The following is a 22,737-nucleotide window of genomic DNA, read 5'->3' as shown; positions in this document are numbered from 1 at the left end:
CTGTATTTAAAAATGACTGTCCGGCGGTAGCACATTAGCCGCTCGTTGCAGAGTCCGCGGTTCGAATCCGGCAAGCCTCCCTGGTTAATACTGTAGGTGTATTCACCATAAATAAGAGCCATCTGAATCACAGCGCACATTAAAGATCCCCTGGTGTCATTCGAATCGAGCAGGCCACTGCGTGGCTAGCGCCACGGTCCAAATTGGACAAATTAGAAAAATGACCCACATAACGACTCATTTTGTACTCCACACAGCAGCAATCATCGCCCCCTACTGGCAGACTAACGCCCGCTTACAGGCCGGTGCTCGGTCACCGTGTGCCGCAGATGGGTAGCTGCGACTGGGGCGAGCTATTTGAATGTTTGAGATGAGATGTGATTTAAGGCACTGTGAGTTGTCGAAGCACTTAAAGCAAGCGCCGTTAAAATGCGAAGGATTATTTTATATACAACTGGGAATGGTGGAAAACACAAGATGGCCTCGTGGCCATCCCGGTGTGTGTCAGAGGACTGGAGTCTCTCTCTCTTCCTTTTCGTATGGTACTTGAAAAAAAACTGACAAAACATTACAAGTTGGATGTTCAGCTTGGCAAATCCATTGAAGACTTGGGAGTTACTTTAAGAAGATGAGAACCTTTGCGTGGTTTCCCCTTGTTACGAGCGAAAACACGAGTGTCGTAAAATTGGTGACCGTCCGACGCAGAGATGCTACTCGTCCCTCCGGCCAGAAAAGCGAAGGCAGAAAGTGTCACGGAGTGCCGAGTCAGCGCCGATGACATCCTGGCTACCAATGTGGAATTCAGGTACTCGCCATTAAAGCAGGTTCTGAAGTGGAGCGAGTTAAACGGTCTCAGCCTGGCCACATCGACTACACCACCCAACACACCACACAGCAAAACGCTACGTATTTGCTTCGGTCAACCTTGCCTCGAAAGGATTATTTTAAAAACACAAACCACCCACTCGTATGCACAAGCAAGAGGCAGTGCAGTCAATATATTTAGTTAGAAAATATGTGAACGCTGACCGTGACAGAGTCTGACCAGACAAAGGCTGATTCTGATAGAGGCTGCAATGCCAGGCTTCTTGACTGACAGAAGCAATGTTGTCAGAGGCTGCAGCAACAGCGGCTGCCATGACAGACGCTAGCCTAACAGCGGATGGCCCAACAGCAGCTGGCCTGAACCAGCCCAGTCATACAAAAGGCTGTCTCAACAGAGAAAGGCCCAATAGCAACTGGTCTGACGGAGGGCACCCTGATACCAGCTGGCCACAAACCACAAAGAGGTTAGCCGGACGCAAAATAGCTAGACACAGGCAAGCCCAGGAGAGAATGGCCCGACAGAGAAGGGCCCGACAGAGAAGGGCTGGCCTCCGGGAAGCCGCCTGTTGTCTGTCGAGAGGCCGGCCTCAATGCGCTGCCCTTGGGCGGCGTAGGCCGGAAAGTGTGGGGGGGGGGGGGGTGAGTGGCCCGGCGGGGGTGCAGCCGCGCTCCGCTCCCCGTCCCTCACAAAGCACCCGGCAGCGTCACACCTGAGCAGGAAATAAATGGTGGCCTATTCATGTCAATTGGCGGGCGTTAGGGTTTAAACGAGAATAAATGTAAACTTCAGCCACAAATTCCCTCCAAATTTGTAAGCCTCCGCTCCAGCTTATTGCCTCCCTACCTCCCATAAATTCTGATTTGACAGAAAGCAATATTCGCCGTGTTTCACGCACGTAGCCACTTTGCTGCAAAGCCACGAAAAATGACGGCTGCGCCCGGTTTAACGGACAGAACAAACAGGCGGCGGCGGCGGCGTGTCGGCCAGCCAGCCGGCCGGCCGGCCGGCCCCGAGCAGCGCCACTCACACAATCACACGGTCACGGCGCCAAAGCCAGAGAAGCCGCGAGCGCTCGTCATGAACATTTTAGGCTTCGCGCACGAGGTCGAATCGCGCACCCACGGTCGTGGGGCGGTCGGAGAGTCTCCTCCTCGTGGCCTTGAGCACGCGCTGGAAACTCCACGTTCCTACGACAAGGGCAATCGTCCCTTGCAGTTTGTTCGCTGTCCACTTTTCACAAAGCGGCGTTTATTTTATAGACCCCCCACGGAGGTATGATTAATTTGACTCCCCGACTGGGAGTTTAACTCATGCCCTTCTGCTTGCGAGTCCAGTGCTCGAACCGCAGCACCAGCAGGCTGGATTTTCATTTGTGCACCATTATTTAAAGGTAATATGTAATGATGTATACACTTTGTTACATGTGTATACACTAAATACACGTAATAATAAGCCACTTGAATATGTGTCATTATGATCCAACCCTACTCACACTGTGGTTAGAGAACTTGGCTCACACATGGAAGGTTGCGAGTTCAAATCCCATTCAGGGGCAACTCAACAAATCATTCCCTCTGGAGGCAATAAATTGAGTACCACTTCGTGAAACGTTCACCTTGGGAGTCTTACAATAGAAACTGGCGCCCGTAACAGAAAACATGAAATTTCCTCCAATGGCTGGGAATCGCCAATGGGGAAGATGTTAGTTTGATCAGGGAGGCTCTCAACAATATCCCACAAGTCTCTGAATAAACACCGGCGGACAATGGCACCAGACTTTAAATGCCTAAATTTGCTTTATTTATATACGTGTGTACAGCATATACTTGTGCATTTATTCTCTACACAAGCACCGTTGTAAACAGCCGTACCCAGAACAATACACGGGCTGGCTAATGTGTGAGCTGCGCAATGACGGAGAGCCACTGTCAGAAGCATTAGCCCAACACCACACATCCTTCATTGGGATTGACAGTGGGTGTGAAGGTGTTTTCCAGTTCATGAAGTGCGTGCAGACTATGACCGAATCACTCGGAAGGCACCTAATCTCGTCAAGCCAAGCAGGATTTTGAGCCTGGACCGTGCATGTATGGATTTTACAACCACGCATAACAGTCGCTACGGGCTCGCTGCTGCGGGGCTACATTACCAACGGAGGGCAGTGCGGCAAATATCCATTGTTGTACTGTGCTCTGCTGCAACGTCTACGCTCCCCACCTTCACCAACCCGCACTGACCAGCACGGTTAAAGTATGCTCAATCAACTCCCCACGACGTCCTGCAAAAAAAAAAGCGTGCAGGCCCTCATCCAGCAGCGGATTTACCGCGGTGCTGCGCGCGCACGGTGCACGCACGCACGGTGCACGCACGCACGCACGGTGCACACGAGGTGCACGCGAGGTGCACCTCGTGTGCACACGAGGTGCACGCGAGGTGCACACGAGGTGCACACGAGGTGCACACGAGGTGCACACGAGGTGCACACGAGGTGCACACGAGGTGCACACGAGGTGCCACCGCGCGTGCGTAAGCGACCGGACGAACCCAAAATATAATCCAAATTCACCGCCCAACCCAAACGGAATAAGAGAACGCCCTTTTGCCAATAGGCACCGTCCGTTCCATTACTCATCGGGGGAAGGGGACGGGGCGGCTGGGAGTGCAGAGCCAGGGCTCGGCAGCCCCGGCTGTTCGCAGGGGCAAACGGGAGGACTGGGAGAGAGGGGGGCGGTGAGGTGGGGTGGGGGTTGGGGGGGCGGGTTGGAAAGGGCAGGGGGGCGAGGGGGGGCAGGTCCAGGCGGGGCAGCCGAGCATCGCGAACCGTTACGTGAGACCACGGGAAAACTTTATCCGGGAGACGACGTGCGGATGGAAGAGGTGATCTTCGGTGAAATGACCCGGGCTCTGCAGAGGGGTTTGGGTGGCTGCCAAGCCAAGCGCAGTGCCTGCCCTTACCTCTTGGTTCCCCTACAGGGAGATGAGCTTTATATTTGGTCGCAGGTGTGTGTGTGTGTATATATATGTGTGTGTGCATAGCCGTATCTCCACAATCAAACGGCTTATAGGGGTTACCTTGGTCTCGTATGAAAGCTATGCGTGTGTCTTCTCGGAACGACCAACATTTTCAACGAAAAACTTGAGCATTTCGCTGCAAGGATACATATAAAAAAAGTCTAACCGTGTCGAGGGAGCTCGAAGAGGACGTTCCAGGCCGGGCAGATGAAACCGAATTGAGCAGCGCCATTCACGTCCCGTGTAAGCCACGAGTGGGGGGCGGGGTTGGGGCATTAAAGGCAACGGTTAACCGCCCTTGGACGCCCCCCTTAAACTTATTAGTAGCAAGCGATCCATACCATCATCATTATCATTATTAGCAAGATGGGCATATTCAGCGGGTTTCGTGTGTCTGCTCGGGGTCCGTAGGTTTTGGTGACAATGTGCAAGAGACGCTACGGGGCCAAAATAAGGGACAAAAATTTAACGTGTAGCCACCTGCCCCCAAGGCCTTGACGCCTCGTCATTTGTCGCTCTCTCTGTCTACAGCGGCCCAGCCAGATTTGAGGTTGCGATGATCGCGCTCACGTCGTTAAGGGCAGCTGCACTCCCCCTCCCCCCCAACGCGGGCAGCTTGGGAATCCCAAACCGACACTTGGTAGGACGGGCGGATCGACAGCAGCGCTCGCTCCGCAAACGTATCGCTAAAAACATATATATAACATATATGAAATGAACAACCGTACCAGACTTACATGGAACTCAGCTGTCAGTGACACCGAAATGAGATCTATATATGTATATATAATTCAGATGCTGCATATTATAGATGCAAGTGTCGTATTTCAAACTATAGATGCACACACACGTACACTTGGCTTAAATTCCCACCAGCGATGACAAAACGGGTAAGACTTTTGTCACAAATCCAGTGGTTGTCTCACAGAATTACTGGCCCCCGCCACAGGAACGTGGAATTCCCCCACCGGTTCAGAACTGAAAATGTTGATATACACTGCCAACGGCTTATTTGAATATTGGGACTCTCGGAAAGTACAACTTATTCTTTCATATTTATGTTGACATCAACGTGAATACTGGTATGCAATTCAGACACCCCCTTCTCCACCGCCCCCCCTAATGGCCTTAACAAAGAAACTCATCACCGAGAATCAGACTCGGGTAGCTGGCTTCGTGGCGCAGCGCGCAAACTACTGAACTACCACTCCCCACACACGCACTTACAGGTGTGCACGGACACATTCACACACATACTCTTGTACAAAGATGCTCAAACGCACACACATACACACACACTGGCATATGAACGCAAGCACACACATTCACCTAGGCACACTCTCGCAAAGACGCACGCGTACGAATATGCTTCAAAGCGTGTAAATGTCACTCCAAAAACCAAAAGTTGCCAGCACACTTGCAAAGAGTTGATATTATCAAAGGTCAGTGTTTTGATTCACTTGCACAGAGCCAGCCCAAACTCCGGTGTTTCCCCACCTTTATACATTTCATGAGGAAACTTACTTCTTTAGCTTTACTCCACGGGCGTGATCCCGAGTCGAGAGTGAAGTGGGGCTCTCTCGGGGGGGGGGGGGGGGGGGAAGGGACCGTGTTCCTCTACATTGGGGTCAACTAAAGTCCCTCCGCTCTCGGCCAGCGCGCGGGGCCGAACCGCCACACGCGGCGCCTGCACGCCGCCCAGCCTGCCGTGACCATTTTAAAAAACTAAACTATTTTTTATTTTAGCGAGTAAGGCCCCCTGAGCGATGGAGCTGTTTTTCTGAAGCGGCCCGGCCACAAAAGATAAGTCAACAAAGTGGCTGATCATGTGGGAAATGTATAGCAGCCAAATACTCTTAAACGTATGTTCATTGTAGTTGTGGAGGGAAAAACCGGACAACCCGGAGAAAAATCCACGCAACCACGGCGAGAGAGAACATGCAAACTCCGAGTATACAGGCATCGTCAGGGTCAAACCCACGACCTCCTGCATGTAGAGAGCGATCACGTCGCCAGCCCCTCTCTCGCCCAGTACCGGAAATCGGGCTGAACGTTATCGCATTACACCGGCGTGGACAGCTCTGGACTGGCGGTGGTGACATTTCCACAGTGCCGTGGGATGCCCCTTATTGACTCCCGACAAAGTAGTACTAGATTTATTGACCCCAGAGGGATGATGAGCCGCAGATGAGAATTTGACACTCGAGAACTTCTAATTGTGAGATGGATAATTGGACAGCAGCATTACCTGGGAAGATTAGTTTCGTAGGAAAATGTACGGTCAGATTCATAGGTATTTAATGCTATTAATTTGGATTTACTGCAATAACCCTAACGCTGGTGAGGACGTGCCTGGAGCGTAACCGGTTTAGGAAGGAACATTCCCCTTTGCTTGAATCGGTCTCTGTCCGCTGTTGAGCCTGAATCCGAAATAAAAATCCCTACATGCGTAAGACTGCACAGACACTGTTTCAGAGAAGATTTAGGCTGGGGAAAGGACACGTAACGGCCTACTCACGTGGTTCACCTACATGGGATAAGCCTTTCATAAGATGGCTGCAGCGGGAATCGAACCTATCGCTTTGCCTCGTGGGGGCACAACTGTGGTCAGGAAGAGCTAATTGGCAGAGGTCGCAGATCAGTTTTCCCCACCGACCAAACACGGTGTGCGTGGTTTGTGGGGCCATGCGCCTGCGTCCATGTCGCGCATAGCCCGGATGATGTGATGTGTGAATGCTGAACTTCTTTCTCAGCCAACCGTCCGATTCGGAGGGGCGGTGGGAAAGACAACAAACTAAACACAAAAGGCAGTTCTAAAGAAATTAGTTTTCAACCGAGACTTAAAAGTGCATAGTGGCTCCCTAACATCGGAAGGACGGGGTGTTCCAGACCACCGCAGAAGCGCATCCGAAAGCGCACGACGATGCGGTGGCCGTCTTTGTTCGATGGTCAGCCAAAAGACCGCCGCGAGGATGACCGGAGTCCGCGTGACGGTTTACGTTCCCCGACGGCAAGGCATTGTGGCGGTTCACTTGTGGTGTGCACCGTGTGTGTGATCCGCCGGGGCTTCTTCTCGCTGTGCGAGCCGAGAGCGGCCGACGTGCCACGCGAGCGCCGTTTCCGATGCTCAATTTGCTGAGTGGAGCTTCATTAGAGCAGGTGGGGTGAACGGTGTGAACTGGGTTTCGTCTCGCGCTGCGGAGGGCCCGGTTTATAGTCAAAGCGCCAGCCACGAGCAAGTGAATTACGGTCGTCTCATTTACCCGCGGTGGCGATGTCATCCTCCTGTGACAGATGCTGCTCTCCCCTTCCCACAAAATATTGTTAATTTTGCTGAACCTGGTGGTGGTGGACGAGGACTTGCTGACAATAGTGGTGAAAATAACGACGGTGCTTATGAAGATGCCAATGATGATGATCATGAAAATGACGAAGATGTGGTTGGTGATGGTGGTGGTAGTTTTCGTGTGATCATTGATAGGCCCCTGAAATAAAAATAAAAAACCCACCACTGTCTTAAGAGTCACGTACAGAGGGGTGAGCTCATCTGAACAGGGAGAGACACCTTGACTTTGACTCCAACTCGGAGAAATTTCATCAGCAGCACCGTGGGTCACGTAAACAGCTGTGTTCAGTTGACACAGAATGGGCCCGATAATCAGTTTAGGAATGTGTCAATTGTCACGCGCTTGCGCGCACGCACACGTGCAGTGGCGCTTTTAAACCATTCACAATGCCCTCCTCGCAACAGAATGAGCGGGAGATGAAACGTCAAGTCGGCACCCGAAAGCCCCCATCGCGCCACCGCGGACGCTTTGCGAAAAATCAGCGCGCAGAAAAGCAAGAGGCGTGGGCCCGGACGAGCTGCGAGAAAACACGGAAACACGCGGACGCCTGAAGAGCGAACGATGCGGGGGGAAGAGAGAGGGGGGGTGGGGGGAGAAATGCGTGCGGAACGTGTGTTTGGTTTGTGTGCGCGTGTATTGTATACATTGTATTTTTTTTATTTATCTACGGAACGAGTAGATCGCGATGGAAGGAGGCGGTGATAATGTAACACTTTCCCGATGGAGGATCTTAGTCGGCGCCGGGTGTCGGAGAGGCGTGCTGACACCGTGTAGAAAACAGCTATTAAAACGCACGCCTCTCCATTCGCGGCACGCGGGGCGGCGAGGAGGAGGGGCTCGCCGCACGTCACGCAGCCGCCACGGCGCCCGCCCAACACCTACCCATCGCCTCCCCCTTCCCTCCCATCCCATCCCCTCCCACCGCCCCCGCTCCCCCACCACCCTCCCTCCTCTTCCATTTTTTAATCAACCTGATCACTGGTCAGAACGATGCATAAATCAGGCCCTTAACGGAAAACGTCAGGGAGAAAAACGAGCTCATTTCTAGAGCGGCTCTCTCGCCGCCTCCCATCCATCTTGCTAGCGCATGCAGATCGCGGGGCGAGGGGAAATGTCACCGGCTTCTCAACTCCGCCGAGTGTGACGGCCTCCACGACGTCACCCCGTGCCGCCCCCCTTCCTCCGCCCCCCTCCTCTCGCCCACCACCACCAACACCGCCGCCCCCCCCACTCCCACACAGCCCCCCACCCCCCCCCAGCCTCACTCTTCCCTCGCCTGCCCAACTACACCTTCCCCGCTCTCGCCCCCAAACTCTCCATCACCGTCGCGCGCAGCCCTCCCCTTCTCTCCTCCCCTCCTCTTACTCTCCCCGTTCCTTCCTTATTTTTTACTCAACCGCTCCATCTTTTCCACCCTTTCGATAAACAAAACAAAAACATAATACATGTGTATACACATATATAAAAAATATCTATTTTTCAAATCAAATAAGAGAGGAGCCGGCCACACCAGGATTGAGAAATCTAACAATGGGGAGTGTGCCTCGGCGCAGGTCGAAACGGAAAAACACACCGCCCCAGCCGCCCCCCAACCCCGCACGCCGCTGGGACAGCTTGATGGATCTGCTGCTCCTCGGCAGCGGCGGAAGCGGCCCAAGGAGGCGGGCGCGGCCCAAGGAGGCGGGCGGCCGGAGAAGCGGGAGAAAGCTGAACAAACCTGGGAGGGGAGAGGCAGCGACGGCCGCCAAACCGAAGAGGCGCCTGTCATCGCCGGGCAAACTTGACTCGTCAGGAATCGGCGTAGCCGGGGCGGCGAGGTGGCGGCTCTAGGTGTGTGGGATGGGCAGTGTTGTGCCGAGGAGATGAGACCGGGCCCTCCCATCGCAGGCGGGAGGGCATCGCCCCCCCCACATCCCTATTAATTCCCATCGACCGCCAACTAATGGGCGGGCACGCGCAGGTGTCGGCGTGCGCCTGGCGTGTGCGCATATTTACGGTCGTTAAGTAAATGTTCCTCGAGCAATTTCATTAACGGTGCCTCGACTAGCGTTTGCAAGGTTGCGACTTCAATCGCGGGTCAAGGGTCAACTTGGGCGACCACCACCACCACCTTCACCCCTCTGGGATCGATGAAACGAGCAAGCAGCCACTTTGATAAAAGTGAGCATTCCAAGGAAAGACTGTCCTCTGCCATATAAACATGGCATTTCCAGACACGAATCGCCCAACCCTCATTTGGGCAATGAATCCACTTTGCCTCCAGAATATTTGTAATGTGGAAACGTTGTTTTTATTCACAGCTATTTCATTCTGCGATGATTAGGGTTTCCCACAGTGTTATGATTATTTTCAGCTCCATTGGGTGCGATCTGCAGATCCGTTAAGACAGCCGGGCTGCCGCTCTAAACCCAACGCACACGCACGGCAGAGGTGGTGGCCCACCGCCAAAAGCCACCACCAGCTGTTCAACCTGTGCCCGCTCACAGCCCCGTGCATCCGGGCTGGCCCGCTGCCCGCACCCGGTCCAGCGAGCGGCCGAGGCAAGCGAGTGGAACGGCCCACACCTGGGAGCACCTGGTTCAGCTGCCCGCATGCCCCCCCCCTCCCTCCCACCCACCCACCCCGCGTGGCCACCACCCGCGTGCCCCCCCAACCTCCTCCCGCCGGGCCCACCGCTCGGAGGGATCGACGCACCGCGCATCGCGGGCTGGCGTTTGAGGGCGTAGGTTCGACGCTACGCCGGGGCTGGCGGAAACGTTTTCGTTCCATTAGACGGCCTTCGTTTAACGAGGTTGCCTTCCAGCGCGATGGACGTAGGCAGGTTCTGCCGCACCGGAGCATTACGCTGAAGTTTGACAACATCTAAATAAGTCATTTGCTTTATACTCTTGTGACGAGCATTCGCCGTTGGTCGACGTAGGCCAGCAGTGGATATTCTGCATTCTCATGGCAGGGCCAGACTCTGAGTAGCCTGGCCCCGTGACAGCCTGTGTTGATTAACTACGAGGTGGTGCTCATTTTCTCGACCACGAATGGGTGGAGTTGACCATGAAGCCCGGATTATAACTCATGACCTTCAGACTTGTGAGTTGAGTGGTCTGCTACAGCACCACTCACTGTGTGTGTATATAGAATGTGTAGTTGGCACAGTGGGGACCACAGGTGGTGCGCATCTGCTAGCTGTCTCAGTCACCCAACCTGCGGCACGTGGGTCCGTTCCATGATCTCCTAACGGCGAGCCTTGGGCACGTCACATAGAATCAAGGTGCACCCCTAGCCTGGCAAAAGCGCTGTGATAACGTCACCACCACTTCAAGGCGAGGCGAACCTGTATGGTAAAAACTATTCTAATTTGCGTCAAAGTTCTCCATTTGGGGCAAAGCTTGTCTCCCTTGGCTGCCCTAAGCCAGTGGAAAAACGTAACACATTCCTCTATTGGTGACCAGTCTCTCGAGACACGAACAATAAAATAAAAACTACCGAATTCTAGATAAAACCTCTCACAGCGCTACATTGCACTGGTGCGTGCAATCTCTTCTTTTGCGCCCACATTCCCCCACAGGCCCCCCCATTGGACCACCGTGGCCCGGCCGCCAGCACCCCACCCTCACCTTCCCCGCCCCCTCCCCTCAACGCCCCCCGCGCCCCCTCGGGCCAATCGATCGGGCTGACACGAGCGACACGCGGAGGTTGTTGAGTGCTCAATCGTCCCACCTTCGCGTCGTTCATTCTCATTTCGGCCTGTCAGGCCTGGCCAGCAAGGCCTCACCTATAGCCAGGCCTGCGCCACGATTGCATGCCCGTTCGATCGCTCGCTCTCACTCACTCGCTCCCTTCACTCGCTCAACCACTCGCTTGCTCGCTCACTCTCTAACACTCACTCGCTTGCTCGCTCACTCTCTAACACTCACTCACTTGCTTACTCGGCGACTTACACTCACTAATTTGCTCGTTCACTCTGTCGCTCGCCTGCTCACTCGCTCATCATTCACACTCACTCACTAGATTTTCACTCACTCGCTTGCTCACCCACATACTTTCCTAACTCACCTAAATACACCGTCAGCCACTCACACTCCCTCATTTGTTCTCACTCACCCACTCACTCATCCATCCACTCACTGACCTGCTCACTTCCGCACTCTCCCACCCACATGCCCATCCGTTCACTCACTCACCTGGGCAGTGCTCACTTTAGAAATTAAAATAAATATTAAATATTTTTTTTATTTTACCAGGTGAGGCCCACTGAGCTGTGTAGCTCTTTTCCAGAAGCGACCTGGCAACAAATGACAGCTCGACAAAGTGGCGATCACGTGGCAATTTATAGCAGCCAGACACTCAACACACGTTTCTAAATGTGGAGGGGAAAACCGGAGGACCCGGAGAAAGATCCATGCAGAAACGGGGAAAACATGCAAACTCAAAATATACAGCAGGCATCAGGGTTGGGATCAGACCCACGACCTCCTGTACACCGGGCGAGGTAGTTAACATTTCACCACCGCGGCGCCCCAACTCATTCCCCCTCTCACCCCCTCTATCGCTTACTCACCTCACCTCGTGCGTGCGTAACGTACGTACATGCGTACGCAACGTTTCTCACCACGGAGACAGCGAGCCTCAGCTGCAGGCCTCGCAGGCCTCCCACATCACGTACACTCGTACACACGTTTTACACTGTGAGCAGGAATACCGAGTGACACCAACACGGCAATCTCAACCAACTTTAGCAATGCTGCATTAACAATCTTCCCTAAACCGTAAACGTTCACAATTACATGGGAACGTATCGTGTGCGTGTTCATTGCGGGGAGAGCACACGATTCACAATACGACGGGTGTGAGTTCAAACCCCAACCGGTAGGCAACTCGGACTATCGTCAACATTTAATTTTATCGGGGTCGATAAAACGACTACTTTGTGAGAAACGAGTCGCCGAGCTAATGATCGATTTCCCTCCTCGCAGTCAAAAATGGGGAATATTTCCACCACGAAACTCCGAATCGCGAGCAGAGGAAGAGTGCCGCGCAATGCCCGGTGTCGCGCAGGGAGGCCCTTGAATGTTGATTCCGAACGCTAACGACGCCGCGGTGTCTCCCTGCGTGGAGCCAGAGAAGCCGAGGCGGCAGCCGCCCAACCGGCGACGCGAGAAGAGGAATTTAAAATAAAAAAAACGTACACCCGTCCCTTTCTCCGAGTAAAATGCGGGGCGGCCAGCTTCCCGGGGGCAGCCGAGCGAGGCGGCCTGAACGCCGGCTGAGCCGAGCCGAGCCGAGCCACGGCGGCGACAGCGGGAGGCGCGGTGTGGCCGTAAGGGTTTGTGACGGGAGGGAATGCTGATGCATGGCACGGCGCGGCGCGCCCGCGCGCGAGCGTAAGTGTGATGCATACGTTCGTCAGCGGGGAGCGCGGGCGGGCACCACTGCCCACCGCGCTGCCTGCCCACACAGCCTCTCGCGCCCGCCGTGCCGAACTACGCAGGCTGCCGGCTGCCGTTGGCATGGCGTGCGAGGTGGCGATACGGCCAACAACACACCCGGCCGCCTCTGACTCCTCGGCGCTGATGCTTATACGGCACGCCAGGCAAGGCCTAGGCCTCGGACTCAAACTCAGGTCGCCAAGTTGGTAGCGAAACGCCCAAACGGCTACGCCGCCGATCCCCAAAGTTCCCCTGCACTCGCGATACTTGCCCACGGAATACAGCAGGGCAAACACCCGCTCTCCGGCACCCACCGTGCGAAGCGGCTGTGTCTACAAAACAACCGCGGATCAAATGCACGCTGGGACGCGAATGCTGTGCGAGTGTGGGCTCGTGCGGGACCGTGACCACCTGCCAGCCTCAACAGGAATTGCGTGTACATACACTGGCATGTGTGCAAAGTCACATGTTCGAGTGCGTGCTTCGTGGCACGCACGCATACACGCATACTGGTGCGTGCGTATTTTTACACGCGTGCGTTTGCGTGCGTACATCCTAACACAAACCTGAACTTTTTTCGATTAATGATGCGCAAAATTGAGTGGTTTAACTTTTAAGTAAAAATGTAAAATCGGGGGGGGGGGTGGGCAGATAATCTGGGAGGGGGAAAAAATATTCGCAAACTTATTAATTAAATCAGCTCCCTCTCCTTAATAAACCCGAGACGTAGCGCACAGCTACTCGGAGATGTCAAACGTATTTCAACACCGTTAATCACGAAACGTTCTCCCGTGCTTCAGCCGCAGCGAGGTTTTGCGCTGTTCACCCGCCGGGTGGCTCAAGTGGCCGAGCGGTCGGTCAGAGGTATTGGCCACTGGACCTCGTGCACGCACTCACAATTTAACAATATAAAAATAACAATGGCAACTTGTAACGCTGCGCCCGCCGCACAGCGTTCACCCCCCCCTCTCTCTCGTCGAGCGAGAGGAGCCCTCGTAGACTCAGAGGCGTGAGGAGGAACCGGGACAGACGTGCGGGAAAGGCAGCAGCCACGCGGTGAGACGGCGCCTACAATTTTCCCAAGCCCCGCGGTTCTCTTTATACGTGCACGTTCTATTGCACCGTACGTGGAGGGTTATCGGCCAATTAACTGAGTGTTTACACATGATGAGACAACCGGAGCAGCCTGGAGAAAACCCACGAGTGCCGACGGGGGGGAGGGGAGGGGGGGAAACAATCCATCCCGTACAGACGGAACAGGTGTAGTACACCTTTTTTTCTGCATTGCCTTCTCCTGGCAAAGCCAGGCTAGGGCCCCTCCATCGACAACTCACAGGAAGTGAGCTTCGGTCCACATTGCCGGATGATCACAGGCCACACGCGCAGCCACCACCTCCCGGTTCAATTTCCGCCGCAGCCACGTGGCGAACGTTTTCCGACGTTAAAAGAGCCTGTGAAATGGTATGTTCCGATTTGCCTAAATTATTCGCAAACTTTAGGCAAATGATCTGCCAGGGTATATATGAATGTTGAACTTCTTTCGCACTACACGTAGCCAACTACGCCAATCGGAGGTGACAACGGCAAAATAATCGGGACATCATCACAAGTTTAAATCGTGATTTGGGGTTGACTCAGCTCATCATTGTGAAATTGATAAAAATTTGAATCATCTTGTGGAGCGTTAAGAGTAGAGTAGTCATCCAATGCCGACTGGTGCTTGCCATGGGAATTTGGAATTTCCACCACTGGCTTTTGGGCATCAACAGAGTAAAATGCCATCAGATGCAAATTAATTAATACGTAGGGAAATTCTATCGCCTTTTTCTCATGGTTGAATAAAGGACAGTGACGAATTGGACCGACATTGTATCAATGTTTATATATTGTATATCTAACACTCTAAATGCACGACAGGATTTAGTTATTTACCGTCTACACCACTGACATCCTAAAAAAAAAAATAACCTTTCCTGAGCAATGCTTTGATGTATTACGCCGGCACATTCTGCAAGCATTTCACAATCCTACCATTCCTCAGCTAGGGTCGATTGTATGAGTTACATTTTGTGAAAAGTCTAGAGCGATGTTGTTCCTGGCGGGAGAATGGCTCCCACCATGGCAATGTGGAATTTGGGAAATTAGTGATGCCCAACACCTGTTACACCGTCAGTTTTTTTTCCGCATCCCAGGCCTCACTTGAGCGCGCGTGCACGGACTCGGCAGGGATTGATACAGCGCCGAAATACGCCCGCGTCTCTCGGCCATCTCTCAGCCGCCTCTCTGCCCCCCCCACCCCCCCGCCAACCCCCAGTCTCATCAAGAGCACTCCGACTTTCACTCCCGCTCATCGCGCGCGCACGAAGCGCCGCCGCTAAATCACACGCTCATTATTTCCTCCGTCGCCACCGCCGCCGTCTTCACCCTCGCGCCGTCGTCGCCGGCCGGCCGCCGCCACCACCGCCGCCTGCCGCGCCCGCTCCGCGTAGCCCGCACGACGGGGGAGCTCGCCCGCTCTAATTGGATAAAGCTGGAACGTGGGACGCTGGTGCCGGGGGGGGGGGGGGGGGGGAGCGGTGGCGACGACGCGGACGACTACGACGACAAGCAACAAAAAACCCCGAAAACCCATGACCTATTTGCATAAAGGGTAATGAATGACCGCGAGGGGTTAACGGTACGGGCAGAGCACTTAACCCACGTTCCGACTGCTTCAAAGCCTCGCTGATTTACAGTTATGCGTTTAAAGCTAAACCAACATCACCGAGGGGGGAAGAGGGCAAAATAAAAAAAAAATACAAATTAAATAAACCAACAAACCAATTTCCCACACGCCGGTATTTTTTTTTGATCCCTGTTCCCATCTTCCTCGCTCACCCCCCCCCAACCCTACTCCATCGGCAGGGAAGCTTTCATCTCCTTCACGGAGACTGGCCACTCCCACTGGCTGCAAAGCGCTCTTTGATGATGGTCTCCAAGTGACCACGGCACGGCGATTACTTTTCAATCTTCCCCCACAATCAGCTTCTAATTTCCTGTCCACGGCCGTCCCTTTCCACCTACCCACCGACCGCCCTCCCCCTCCCTCTCCTCTCCTCCCCTCCCCGAGCCGCCCCCATGAGAAATGAGAGAAGCCGGGGAGTGAAACTTTCCCGACTCGGGTTACGGGCGCTCACCTCCGCCGCAGTGTCCCCTCCATCACGCGCGAGCCGAGCGGTGGTACCCGTGGGAATGCCGCCCGCCCCCGTAGCGCCCGCCATAGCGTGGTTCACACGGCACCGCCGCCACAAACCCACCAATCAATCCCCGCGAAGGCATTCTCATATTTTTTGAAGGCAGCCAATAGCCTAATTACTGCTGGGCCCGCAAAATATTATGGGCTGTCCGTCCGAGGCCGCTTACATTTCATGATAACCACACATGGTTTATCAACGATATCTGTAAACACAAAATATTTTTTTTTATTTCGAATTGTTTTGTTTTACGATATGCCGCGTAACGAAACCATTGGCATCCATGGGCTAGAAGACGAGTAAGTTAAACAGCTTTAAGAATTTACATCGGTCACGGTGCCCTCTTAACACTTCTAGAACATTACTAGATCAGTCACACAACTCTCCAGGTTGTGCACCCTAACACGCGCACGCCCTTCGTGCGTGCGCTTCTCTTCGCACATTTCATCGTGCAGTCAATATCCCATCACACAATGGAGCCTCCCTTAACGGCCTGGCATGCCAGATTGTTTATTTTCCGAGCGCTGTAAATGGACACGTGCATTAACTCGGAATCTTTATTTATCCTGGAGAAAGCCGATGAGCAATGAAGCTCTTTTTCACGGATGTCCAGGAGACTAAGACCCACCGGCTCCAGGCGGCATTGCTATGCGCTACAAATGTCGACGTAGTCACCTGACCCTGGCGTTTGGCTCTGTGCACCAGTGCAAAGCTCCAACTCCAAAAGATGAAAAGTGCATATCATGGCGGAGTGGTGGCGCCGTAGTTAGCGCGCTGCACTCTGAACCCAGCCAAACGAATTCAATTCCTGGCCACGGCCATCATCAGTGACAGGTGATATCAGAACCGTTCCTGCCCTCCAACCCCTTCACTAACCCACCGTGACCAGTGTCGAGAACTATGGCCAACAATCCCCGATGGCTGAAAAGGCGTGTGGGGAGGCCCTCAACCAGCAGTGGCTTGAGAATGGCTGGAATTTATTTATTTTTATTATGAGGAAAATGTTTCAAGATAGAGGCACAGAATCGATTCCTTTATGTGCACTTTGTATTATTTAACACGCAAAACTAAACATTGCATGAGATACCCTTATACACACACAACCTATGTCCGTGTAAAGGCTTAAATAAATGTAGAGTTAATATTAAATAAACGTAGTAAAACCTAATCATTTAAAGCTGAATACAATTCTTTAAGTAGCTTCAAGCCAATGCATTAAGACAATGATAGATGTTTGGCCATACAGTGTAGCCGGCACCACGCACGTCCGCCTTTGTCTTCCCAGAACTGAAGTCTCTACGCACGGCACCAGCTGCCCGTTTAAGGCCGAGTCTACCTAAATTCGGCAGCGGGCAGGCTCAAGACACCACGAGCAACCGATGCCCTGCACCACGGCCAGAAACCAAAGCCAGCTTGCCAGGGTTGTAAGCGTGGTGCCCACACCGCGCAACCGCTCCCCGCACGTACGCACACGCACGCACAATATGCAAGTGTGTGCGTGTATATAAAACATTGCACTTTCCTACATTAATGAACATGGCTAAATTTAAATGCAAATATCAGCACTTTATGGAGTGTGTTAATGAGCAATCTTGGGTTTTAATTGTGAAGCGCCATTAGGCGTTGGTTAACACAGTGCACACTCCACCAGCCCAATGGCCTTAGGTAAAATCAATAAAAGTGGCGGAGGAGTTGGAGAGGTGGGTAGTGGGGGGGCAAGAGGGAGTGGGGGGGGGGGGTCCGCCAACAGCGGACCTCTGCGCTGTTGGCTTAGTCACGGAGAGTCCCTTCATCACCGCTACGATGAAGTCTCCATCACAGAGGCGCCTGTCCACCCCCCCACTCGCTCGCTCCCCACTTCCGTCCCAGGGCAGAGTCGGGGGAGGGTGCACGCTCGTCTCTACTGGCAGACCTGAAACGGCGATGGAAATTCCACGTTTCCATGGCAGGGGCCCCGTCCTATTATCTCCCAAGAGTTAAAATACCACTATCGCTGTTGATTTCACACATAGCAGTGCAGGCAGCTGATTTTATCGACCCAAGGCGGATGGATGTTGGTGATCGGTTTAATTTGAACGCAAACGAGAAATTTAACTCGTGACCTTCAATTTACGGGTCGAGCGTCCTGACGTTCGCGGTGCCCAGGGTGGCGGCTCAGCCCACAAATACCACACCGATCTTCACAACTCCCCGTTTGTTTCACGTTCCCCTCCACCCCATTAATTATTCTTCCCTTGTGATCCTGGTCATGTCCCCGTTTTGTTTTGCCTCCACCTCACCCCCCTGAATGTCCTCTTCCCGCCAGCCTCCCCCCGGATGCCCCTCTCCCGTGAGCACTCTCCGCCGTCGCCCCATCTCCCCCCGTACCTCTCACGCTCGCTCTCCCACCGGCGGTGCATCTCTGCATTTCGCTCGATTTCAGTCACACGGTGTCATTCACTTAACCTCTCCCTGTAGCTCTGTCTCTCTCTCTCCCCTGTGACTCGTCCGCATGGTCAACGGGAACCGTGCCGGTTTTAGGATGATCGGGGCCGGGCTATAGAGCCCGGGGACCCACCATGGTTGCAGGGCCCTAACCGTAACAGTCCTGATCCGCTTGCCAGAGAGGCGGCCCAGCTCTCGTCTGTCGTTTCCAGCCCCTGCACCGCCGGGGACGTCACTTGCTTGGTTCGCTTCGCGGCCGCGCAAGCAGCAGAAAACGCTAACAAAAACTAAGCAACGCATTCTTAACTCACTAACTCGTGCCTACGTTGATTGTATTTTACTTTGTTAAACAGATAGTAAAGAGGTGGGGCCGAGCACCCAGAGCCACGTTGTCCGAGCGGCGTGGGGACATGGAGCCAGAGGCAACGCCGGGCCGGGCCAGGCCGGGCCGGGCCAGGCCGGCGCGGCTCCCAGCGGGTCGTGGAAATGAAGAATTGCTCCCCCACTCGCTCTCTCTTCACCGATCCCTCTCTCTCTCTCTCCTGATAATCCTCCCTCTCTTGCCCTCCTCACTCTCCCCCACCCCAGCTATAACTCCCTGTGACCGTATCCCCTCGCACCCCCCCACACCGCCGCCACTCCATCTCCCGATAACCCTTAACTCCCTCCTCGTCCTCTCACTCTCCCTCCCTGTTCCCTGCCTCTAGTCATCTCCTTTTCTCCCCCCGTGCTCAAACCTTTCACATGTCTCTCCCCTTTTCTCTCACACTCTCTCCATCACCCTCTCGTCTCTCTCTCTCCGTACAACTCTCTCTTTCTTCTCATCTCGCTGACCCTTCCGACAGCTGTTACCTCTCCTTGGCTCTCTCTCCTCTCTCCTTCACTTTCACATCTCTTCCTCCCCTTCCTCAATCCATATCTGTCCTCACTTAGTCCATCCTCTCCGTTTCATCCATCTCTCCCCTCTCTCTCCTCCATCCACCTCTATCTCCCCTTCACTCTCTCCACGTTCTCTCTACCCTCTCGCTTCTCTCTCTCTCCCTCTGCTGCTCGCTCACTCTCCCGTCTCTTCTCCCTCTCTCCTCCCTCCTTTCTCTCCCCCCCCACCATCTCCTCCTCTGCCTCACTCTATCTCCCTACAACCCTGCTGCTACTCCCTCCCTCTCTCCCACACTCCCACCCAACCACCTACCTCCATCCCTCCCCCCCCCATCCCTCCCCAGCGCAGGACTCCTCCATTTCGCTGTAAAATGAAAATTCACCCAGAATTACATTTCGAGTCATCATCATGTTTATTAAGCGTGGATGATGTATATGCACGAAGCTGGTCTTGGGCCGGGCGGTTAATGATGCATAAGATTAAACCTCACCCTCAGATGGGACGAGCCAATGGATTTTTTTCCCCTCTTCTTCCACTGATTTCACTTTTCCTTGGCCATGCCACCCCACACAGAACTCCATAATAGAGGTTTGGGTTTTTTTGGGTTAGATGGCGTAAATATATAAATGTGTGGTTAAAGCCCGCCACCACCCGACACAGCCAACTAGTAAGGGTTGTCACGTAAACGGAACGTGCCAATTCGTCACTAGTACAGCACACCGGTGTGTTGGAGAGCCAAGCCACAACATTTACAATCTGAGTACGACGTTTCGCCAGTAATTACAACTAGCTTCATCATGCGACAGCCAGATGTGTGTGGCTTGGCTCTCCAACACACCGGTGTGCTGTACCAGTGACGAATTGGCACGTTCTGTTTACGTGACAACCCTTACGAGTTGGCTGTGTCGGGTGGTGGCAGGTTTTCACCACACATTTATATATTTACGCGATCTAACCCCAAAAAACCTCTATTATGGATGATACTGGTCGCGAAATCCTACGTGTTAAACCACACAGAACTGCTCAAAGTTGTGTTTTTCTCTCCGCATTATTATTGCGCGCGTTTTTTTTCCCCCCCTTCAACACAAATCTGTCTTTTCCACTTTAATCGTTACTAAATCCATCAACGCAAACATTGTTAGGTTTCCAAACATTATATTACTGTTATTTTTTCGTCTGTGTTCTCGATTGTGTGTGTGTGTGTGTTTACTGCAGCTCACTCTGTATTTACTAAACTCATTAAAAATGGGAATCGCTCAATTTCTTACGCAGCCATCGTTTTTTTTCTCTTCCCAGTTCTGGACGCGCGGCTCCGCTCAAGATAACGGCACAAAAAAAACTCCCCCCACCCCCCCCCCACACACCTCCCCCCCCTTCTCCCCTCCTGGATCTTCAAGACCTCCTCCCTCCACACAATTGCCCGAGATGCCACGCGGCATTAATTGGGCAATTCCCGGCAACCGGAAATCATTCTCTCGGCATTTGTGTTTGCGCCCCGAGCTGAAATGAACATCGCGAGCGATAAGCCCCGGCCACGAGCGCCGCTTTATGTGTGGATTAAGGAGCGTTAGGGGCGCGGCAAACCAATTGCGCGTCTTGACGCCGCAGCCTCCACAAAACAACCGCCAATTCCACCCACTCGCACGTATCTTGAAAAGAAAAAAAAAAGCTCATTTTCGCCGCGCCTTGGTGGCGGCAAAAGCAACGCGCCGCGACTTCGCCGCTCCGCCTATTTATTTGCCGCGTCCTTGCCCGTGCCCCGCGTACACGGAAACACCCGTCAATTACTCGCGCGTTTCTCGTGCCGCAATAAAAGTGAATCAAACGTGATTATAGCGACGCGCCGGTTGTGAACTTCGTTCACTACCGCAACTAACAACTTCTTTCGCTGCCGCAAAGACAAACGTTCCACTCGAACCGAGCGATTTTTTTGTTTTACCGGGCAAGGCGCGCTTAACTTCGCAGCTCTTTTTAAGAAGAGACCCGACGAAAAATGATTGCTCAATCAAGTGGCTTACCGCGTGGAAATTGACAGCAGCCAAATACTCCAAACGCATGTTTTCTAAATGTGGCGGTGAAAAACCGGAGGGCCCCGGAAAAAAAATACACGTGACCACGGGGAGGAGACAGGTGTCACAGGGCCAGGATCGAACCCATAACCTCCTGCATACCCGGGCGAGGTGGTTAACGTCTCGCCACCTCGGCGCCCAATTCGCATGACTATATGAAGTGCATCTTGCTCACCACCGGCCGGCTGGACATGTCCTCGCCGACGCCGACGGTTTGCACGTGGAATAAAGTGGGGACGTGCGCAGAGGAGCGGTGGAAACGTCCCCGACGGAGCGGAGCTGCACCTGGAAGCGGGAGCTCAGCTCTGTCGATGACCCGGAAATTCCACATTGCTATGGCCAGGCCACTCTTTCCATGGGATGACCACTGTTGACTCTTCCCGCAGAGAAGCACTACTACTTTCATGAACCCAGTAGGAATGATGAGCCACAAACTCCTGAATTTAATATTGAGATGAAATATATTTTGAACACAATTCCACATGTGGTCCAAGTAAAAAATTAAAACTCGCATAAAAAATTGTGAAGATCACACCTACGGACCCACCCATCTCTGCTATCGGCATGCAGAATTACTACAACTGGCTCAGCCCGCTAATGGGATGATAACAACCTAACACCTGATCCTCAAAACTGTTCTAAAAACAAAAATCAAAACCTTTTCCGTTCGCAAACGAGACAATCGTTCACGATGGATTGGGCCGTGTCGCACAGACACGGGCGACCATGTTTAATCATTCACGAATGAATAAAAGCGCACCAAAAAAATTATCTGCATTCCACGCTGTGCCCCGCAAAGTGGCCAAGTCAATCTTCATTCATTCTGTGGGGGGGCATGGGGGGGAGGGGGGGCTGCGGGGCATGGGGGGGAAGGGAGGGAGAGAATCGCTGCCGGTGAGTTCTCTGCCTCAAGCCCGACATCATCCCGGACTTTACAACCCCTAAAGCCTCTCTCATTTTACACGAGGAAATGTTAATGATGCGTTGCTGTTTGTTCAGAGACAGCGGTGGCAGTGGCGGCGCGTATTTACGCGGCGCTCGCTCTCGCCGGCACCCCGGTTCCGAGTGCGCCGCACGGGGAGAGAGACGCGGTGCGGGGAGGGACGCGGCACGGGGAGAGACGCGGCGCACGGATGAGAGACGCGTGGGGGACACGCGGGGACGGCAGCAAAAAACGGACGCGCGCGTGCATCAAAAGCGAAACACAACGGGAACAATCGGCTATTAGCGGCAGAGCGAACGGCGCCCTCCCTTCTCTCCCGGCGGGGAAATTCAACCACAAAAACTCATTTTACTTTTAATAATCTGTCAGCAGCACCGGCGGCAGCCATAAATTATACAGCGAGTGTGTGGGGGAGCGCTATTCACTAGGGGGAGATCAACGGGGAGGAAGGGAGGGAGGAGGGAGGGCGGAGGGAAGGAAGGGGGTGGGTGGGAGAGGGCGGTGGGAGGGAAGGAGGCAAGGCAGCGGCGGGAGAGAGAGCGGGAAAGGGGAGAGAGTGGAAGAGAGGAAGGGAGAGAAA

At 53.6% G+C, this 22,737-nt stretch overlaps 1 protein-coding gene across 2 annotated transcripts in view; it reads right to left on the bottom strand.

Annotated features, from left to right (window-relative positions):
- Positions 1 to 22,737, bottom strand: part of ZCCHC7 (zinc finger CCHC-type containing 7) — a 214,516-nt gene that overhangs the window by 130,512 nt on the left and 61,267 nt on the right. The window lies entirely within an intron of this gene.

This window comes from Petromyzon marinus, chromosome 8, assembly GCF_048934315.1.
Source record: "Petromyzon marinus isolate PM22_M1 ecotype Great Lakes invasive population chromosome 8, UKy_Petmar_22M1.pri1.0, whole genome shotgun sequence".
NCBI lineage: Eukaryota > Metazoa > Chordata > Hyperoartia > Petromyzontiformes > Petromyzontidae > Petromyzon > Petromyzon marinus.
The sequence above is the reverse complement of the archived record's forward strand: the minus strand, read 5'-3'. Positions and strand labels throughout refer to the sequence as shown.